A 7,199-nucleotide genomic window follows, 5' to 3' on the forward strand; every position below is an offset into this window, starting at 1 on the left:
TATCATGGTCTATGGGACTTAAAGAAAACAAACATCTGGGGATACAGATTTAACTGCTTTTAATAAACTGATACTTCAGCTAGCAATATCCTTGTGTAGCCATCTAAGGCATACTTCTAACTACCCCCATCCTCACATAGATTGCTGGGTAATGTAGTCTTCATGTTATTAACACATAGCACATATTCCTTTCTTTAAAAAAAACTCATTTTCTCTGTAACTAAACATGTCACATATCAAATCTCACATTTGTTTACTCAGCCTGCATAACATACAATTTTCAATAACATACATTTCTTCCTTTTTTTTCTCAAAATCGCTCATCATTTTAGAGGCAATAAACATTTTTATTTTTCAACTTAACAGTCTGTCCAACAATACTCTATTGGGGCTCTATTTGTTTTCACATAAACGAAAACATTCAGTCCAGGTGTTTTTTTAATTTTTGAGCAATTCTCAATAAGCCTTTCTGGGGCTCTGACAGTCCTTTTTGGTCGTTCTGCTGAAGTGCTTACTGAAACAGTTGGACAGTGGTCACTCAGGGTTGTTCTGACTCTTTTGTCCAGTGGTACAGACACTTCAGCAGTATCTTCCTGATGATCCTCAGTCTCTTGCGTGAATGGCTGAAGCCTTAGATCTACTGTTTCGTCTCAGTTGTGATCCATGCTCCATTTGGATCTCACAGGATCGCAGTGCAACTTCTCTCTGCACTTGTCCTTGCTGCATTCAGGTTCTTGTAGTGATATCTTGGAGTCATACATGATCTCCAGGTTTCAGTTCGGATAAATGTCTTGCACTGTTGTCATGTCGCTGTTTTTGTTTGTCTTTGTTTTTCCCTTTGCGAGTTTGACTTGTGAGTACCTCTGGGTGTTAGCATGTCCTCATGGATGGGTAGGTTGGTTCTGATGCAATGCCCCATGAACATTTGTCCGTTCTGCGGCTGTGCGCTGCGGTAGATCAGACTTTTTAGGAAATTCTCCTTTCCATCGTGTGCCTTTTTCATCAGACCTTTGACAATTTTGACTGAACTCTCCGCTAAGCCATTAGACCTTGGGTAGTTGGGGCTGGAGGTGTTGTGTCGGAAACCCCAGTCGTAAGCGAATTTGAGAACTGTGGGCCATTGCATAATCCAGAATCACCAGGCTGTATTGGTACCCTCGGATGCTCTTGGGTAGAGGTCCCGCCAGGTCCATTGCGATCCTGCTGAAAGGGACTGAAATAAATGGGTAGGAGAATTAAGGGGCTGATAAGGTGTGGTTTTGGAGCCACCTGCTGGTACTCCGGGCAACTGCGGCAGTAATCTTCCACTGCTCTCTTCACACCTGGCCAGTAAAATCATGCCTTGATCTGGTCTAAGGTCTTCTCCACCCCTAGGTGAGCCCCAAGAAGGTGGGAGTGCGCCAACTGCATGGCAGATTGTACAAAGGGATGGGGCACCAACAACAACTCCATACATTCGTCATTCTTCTTCATGACCTGATACAGATCTGACTTACCCCCTCCATGGGCTTTCCATCCACTACGGTCACCTGCTGGAGAGCGCTGGCCAGGTTAGGATCCTCCAATTGGGCCGTGCCGAACCGGCCCGCTAGAGAGGCGGGCTCTGGCGCCACCTCATGGTCCATCAGGAACATGTCTTCCAGACTCGCCACACCTTCCTCCAGTCTTGCTTCACCCGAGTCACCCTCCGAGAGGGGTTCTGTTGATGCCTGGGGGTCCACTTCCTGGAATCCACACATCCGGCCATCCCTCCTTCTGGCATCCCTCTCTCCTCTCCGGCTTCCTCCTCCCTTCTTGTACCCCACGTCTCCGGACATACTGGTCCACAGTTAGCGGAACATCAGGAAATCCCTCCCAATAAGGACCGACACAGGCAGGTTTGGGACGACTCCCACTGGCCCTGTGTGTTGTTCCTTGGTGGTCTGTAGGTGGAGGAGTGTAGTAGGGTAGTCCTTGGTCTCACCGTGTATGCACGTGATGGCCACTGTGTCAGTCAGGTTCAGGGACAGGGAAAAGTCAGGTTTGATCAGGGTCACCATACTCCCGGAGTCCAAAAGTGCTGTGGTGTCCTTTCTGTTGGTTCTTACATTTACATTACATTTAAGTCATTTAGCAGACGCTCTTATCCAGAGCGACTTACAAAATGGTGCATTCACCTTATGATATCCAGTGGAACAACCACTTTACAATAGTGCATCTAAATATTTTAAGGGGGGGGGTTAGAAGGATTACTTTATCCTATCCTAGGTATTCCTTAAAGAGGTGGGGTTTCAGGTGTCTCCGGAAGGTGGTGATTGACTCCGCTGTCCTGGCGTCGTGAGGGAGCTTGTTCCACCATTGGGGTGCCAGAGCAGCGAACAGTTTTGACTGGGCTGAGTGGGAACTGTGCTTCCTCAGAGGTAGGGGGGCCAGCAGGCCAGTGGTGGATGAACGCAGTGCCCTTGTTTGGGTGTAGGGCCTGATCAGAGCCTGAAGGTATGGAGGTGCCGTTCCCTTCACAGCTCCGTAGGCAATCACCATGGTCTTGTAGCGGATGCGAGCTTCAACTGGAAGCCAGTGGAGAGAGCGGAGGAGCGGGGTGACGTGAGAGAACTTGGGAAGGTTGAACACCAGACGGGCTGCGGCGTTCTGGATGAGTTGTAGGGGTTTAATGGCACAGGCAGGGAGCCCAGCCAACAGCGAGTTGCAGTAATCCAGACGGGAGATGACAAGTGCCTGGATTAGGACCTGCGCCGCTTCCTGTGTGAGGCAGGGTCGTACTCTGCGAATGTTGTAGAGCATGAACCTACAGGATCGGGTCACCGCCTTGATGTTAGTGGAGAACGACAGGGTGTTGTCCAGGATCACGCCAAGGTTCTTAGCACTCTGGGAGGAGGACACAAGGGAGTTGTCAACCGTGATGGCGAGATCATGGAATGGGCAGTCCTTCCCCGGGAGGAAGAGCAGCTCCGTCTTGCCGAGGTTCAGCTTGAGCTGGTGATCCGTCATCCACACTGATATGTCTGACAGACATGCAGAGATGCAATTCGCCGCCTGGTTATCAGAAGGGGGAAAGGAGAAGATTAATTGTGTGTCGTCTGCATAGCAATGATAGGAGAGACCATGTGAGGATATGACAGAGCCAAGTGACTTGGTGTATAGCGAGAATAGGAGAGGGCCTAGAACAGAGCCCTGGGGGACACCAGTGGTGAGAGCGCATGGTGCGGAGACAGATTCTCGCCACGCCACCTGGTAGGAGCGACCTGTCAGGTAGGACGCAATCCAAGCGTGGGCCGCGCCGGAGATGCCCAACTCGGAGAGGGTGGAGAGGAGGATCTGATGGTTCACAGTATCAAAGGCAGCAGATAGGTCTAGAAGTATGAGAGCAGAGGAGAGAGAGTTAGCTTTAGCAGTGCGGAGAGCCTCCGTGACACAGAGAAGAGCAGTCTCAGTTGAATGCTCAGTCTTGAAACCTGACTGATTAGGATCAAGAAGGTCATTCTGAGAGAGATAGCAGGAGAGCTGGCCAAGGACGGCACGTTCAAGAGTTTTGGAGAGAAAAGAAAGAAGGGATACTGGTCTGTAGTTGTTGACATCGGAGGGATCGAGTGTAGGTTTTTTTCAGAAGGGGTGCAACTCTCGCTCTCTTGAAGACGGAAGGGACGTAGCCAGCGGTCAAGGATGAGTTGATGAGCGAGGTGAGGAAGGGGAGAAGGTCTCCGGAAATGGTCTGGAGAAGAGAGGAGGGGATAGGGTCAAGTGGGCAGGTTGTTGGGCGGCCGGCCGTCACAAGAAGCGAGATTTCATCTGGAGAGAGAGGGGAGAAAGAGGTCAAAGCACAGGGTAGGGCAGTGTGAGCAGGACCAGCGGTGTCGTTTGACTTAGCAAACGAGGATCGGATATCGTCAACCTTCTTTTCAAAATGGTTGACGAAGTCATCCGCAGAGAGGGAGGAGGGGGGAGGGGGAGGAGGATTCAGGAGGGAGGAGAAGGTAGCAAAGAGCTTCCTAGGGTTAGAGGCAGATGCTTGGAATTTAGAGTGGTAGAAAGTGGCTTTAGCAGCAGAGACAGAAGAGGAGAATGTAGAGAGGAGTGAGTGAAAGGATGCCAGGTCCGCAGGGGAGGCGAGTTTTCCTCCATTTCCGCTCGGCTGCCCGGAGCCCTGTTCTGTGAGCTCATAGTGAGTCGTCGAGCCACGGAGCAGGAGGGGAGGACCGAGCCGGCCTGGAGGATAGGGGACAGAGAAAATCAAAGGATGCAGAAAGGGAGGAGAGGAGGGTTGAGGAGGCAGAATCAGGAGATAGGTTGGAGAAGGTTTGAGCAGAGGGAAGAGATGATAGGATGGAAGAGGAGAGAGTAGCGGGAGAGAGAGAGCGAAGGTTGGGACGGCGCAATACCATCCGAGTAGGGGCAGAGTGAGAAGTGTTGGATGAGAGCAAGAGGGAAAAGGATACAAGGTAGTGGTCGGAGATTTGGAGGGGAGTTGCAATGAGATTAGTGGAAGAACAGCATCTAGTAAAGATGAGGTCAAGCGTATTGCCTGCCTTGTGAGTAGGGGGGGAAGGTGAGAGGGTGAGGTCAAAAGAGGAGAGGAGTGGAAAGTCTTACCGGGGTGACAGGGGAAGGACCACTCTCCTTAGCCCAGCATGCACATCAGCAAGCCGCAGAGACTCCGGGTGGCAACCTCAGTGGCTAAGGCATCAGGACATCGCGGTTTGGACAGTTCCAGGCGATGTGTCCCGGCTCGCCACACTTGTAGTTCTTCCTGTTGTCCAGGTTCAGGAAGTGGCGTTGTCTCGGGGAGCTGGCTGTTGTTGGGGGTCCCGGTATGGTCCTTGTCCTCCGCCCTTTTCCGCTCCTTTGGGCAAGTGGAGGGTTCAGCCTTCCGTGGTTGTCCGCTGCGCAGGACCTCCAAAGCCACCTGTTGACCTTCCACCAGTTCCACCAGCTGATCTGCGCTCTGCGGGTTAGCTTGGCTTGCTAAATTTTTTGCTTTGAACTGGATAGAGTGTAGAAATGTATCTATGACCACTTTCGATGGGGGTGAGCGTCAGTGATTCAACAGTTAGCCAGCTCTTGGCCAGCCTAATTAGATCATGCATTTGCGATCGGGGGGACGCTGTAGCATCATACGCCCAATATTGCAATCTTTGTGCCCTGCTATTCAGGGTGTAACCATACCGGCTCAGGATTTCCTTTTTCAGCCCCTCATAATGCATCACCTGGTCAGCCGTCAGATCCTGATAGGTCTTCTGTGCTGCGCCTGACAGGAAGGGTGCTAGCAGGCTGGCCCATTGCTCATGGGGCCATTTCTCCGTAGCCGCCATCCTCTCAAAGGCTTGGAGGTAAGCCTCGATGTCGTCAGCCTCTGTCAGCTTCAGTATAAACCTACTGGGTTAGGGACAAGAGGCTGCTGCGCCTGCAGCCACGCCGGCCTGGGCGGCTGTCAGCTGCTGAGTTCAGCTCGCAGGAGAGCGGTCTGCTGAAGCTGTTCCTCCAGCAGTTACCGAAGCATAGCCTGCTGCGCTAGGCTCGCCTCCACCAGCTGTTTCACCAATGCTTCCATTGTGCTCCATATCTGTTTAGTTATTGAGCTTGGTTTGCCCGCATTCTCCACCACATGTAGCAGGCTCAAGGGGGGTGGGGTTCCCACGGCACCAAGTTCAATAACCAAAAACGCACACAAAACACAACTAGAATACAAATGGGGAATTTCTTATGGAGATTTGCACACTGTGGGAAAGGGGGAAATTCAGCAACCAGTTCACAGTCCAGTCTGGGGGGGGTAATTACACAGCTAATTCTCTCTTCTCACGCTCTCAATAACACTCTCAGTCCTCTCTCAGTAAGTGCAGCCCGCTTCCTCTTTTATCCCCAAGCACTCCATGGCTTAATGATGCACAGGCTTGCCTCGTTAGGGCAGGATGTCCATATAAGGCATGGGGGTGGAGCCAGCAAGACCCTCTTGGCCAAACACCTAATCCCCAAAATGGGAGAATTAAACAATATTTCTACTTTTGAGAATGTGGGAATGGTCCGTGGACACTTAGGGGACAGTTATGACGAGTGTGTTTCATTTGGTGATCTCATGAAGGACAGGAAACACACATAACTGTATCTCTTCAAGTGTACATTTCCCAGCTGTTAGGTTTACATCTAAATATTGTGAAACACATGTGATTAAACATGAAGCTATTTGCGAAAAGATGTAATGTGATGTTAACCTTCTAAATGAGAGAATGGGTTTTCATATAAAGTTAACCAAATCAATGGCCACGCCCACGTGAGCACAGACATTACGGCGGCGTCATGGAACTGGCCTTTTCTACTGAATAGTATAAAACCCACTCCTGATGAAATTCACATTAGACTAGAAAACATGTAGCTGAAGCTACGTGTGAAATGGTTTAAAACTACAAGATCAGAGACCATACAGCTGTAGTTTGGCTACACGGCTGGAAATGGATAAACTCTGAGACTATCGATCACTACAGAATAAGAGCAAATCTTAGACAATTACGTAAGTCTAGAACAAGAATACCGACAACCGCCGAAGCATCTATTGGAACATTTCTGAATGGTACTCTGAAGCATTCATTCTAACCACCTACAACCACGAAAGACATTGTGACTTCTGGGAAAGTTAACCAGAGACTGATGAACCCTATAGGATGATCGAGGATTCCAACAGAGAAGACAACAACGAGATACAGGCGTAAATATATATACATTGCAATTGTTCTCGAATGAGCGGCCTTTCATGTGCAAAGGATTAGCATTTCAATTAATATAATTATAGACTGTGTGCATAGAATCCATTTAGTCTTTTCCGCTCTCAGTGCACACCCCTTTCCTTTGACTACCAAGTCGTCATCTCAGCTTAGCCCACTAGGAACTTTTCTATCATTGTTGGTAACCAATATCTACTGTTTGTTTGTTATGTAATTCTGTGTCATTATTTAGTTAGTTAGTAAATATATAATTAAGCCAATTTGTATATTGCTGATTCATTATGGAAACTAAGGTTCGTGCAGATAACCATGAATTTGACGTTTGGAATGAGACTAATAAGGTAACGATTCAGAATTCATTAATAGAAGACTAATTGATCAGATATTAAAATATCTGAAGAGTTACATTCGGAAAATTATAACTTCGTAATCAACATTTTCCGTGGTGCCCCGACTTCCTAGTTAATGTTTACATGATTAGTTTAATCA

Source organism: Salmo salar, chromosome ssa13 (genome assembly GCF_905237065.1).
Source record: "Salmo salar chromosome ssa13, Ssal_v3.1, whole genome shotgun sequence".
Classification (NCBI taxonomy): Eukaryota; Metazoa; Chordata; class Actinopteri; order Salmoniformes; family Salmonidae; genus Salmo; species Salmo salar.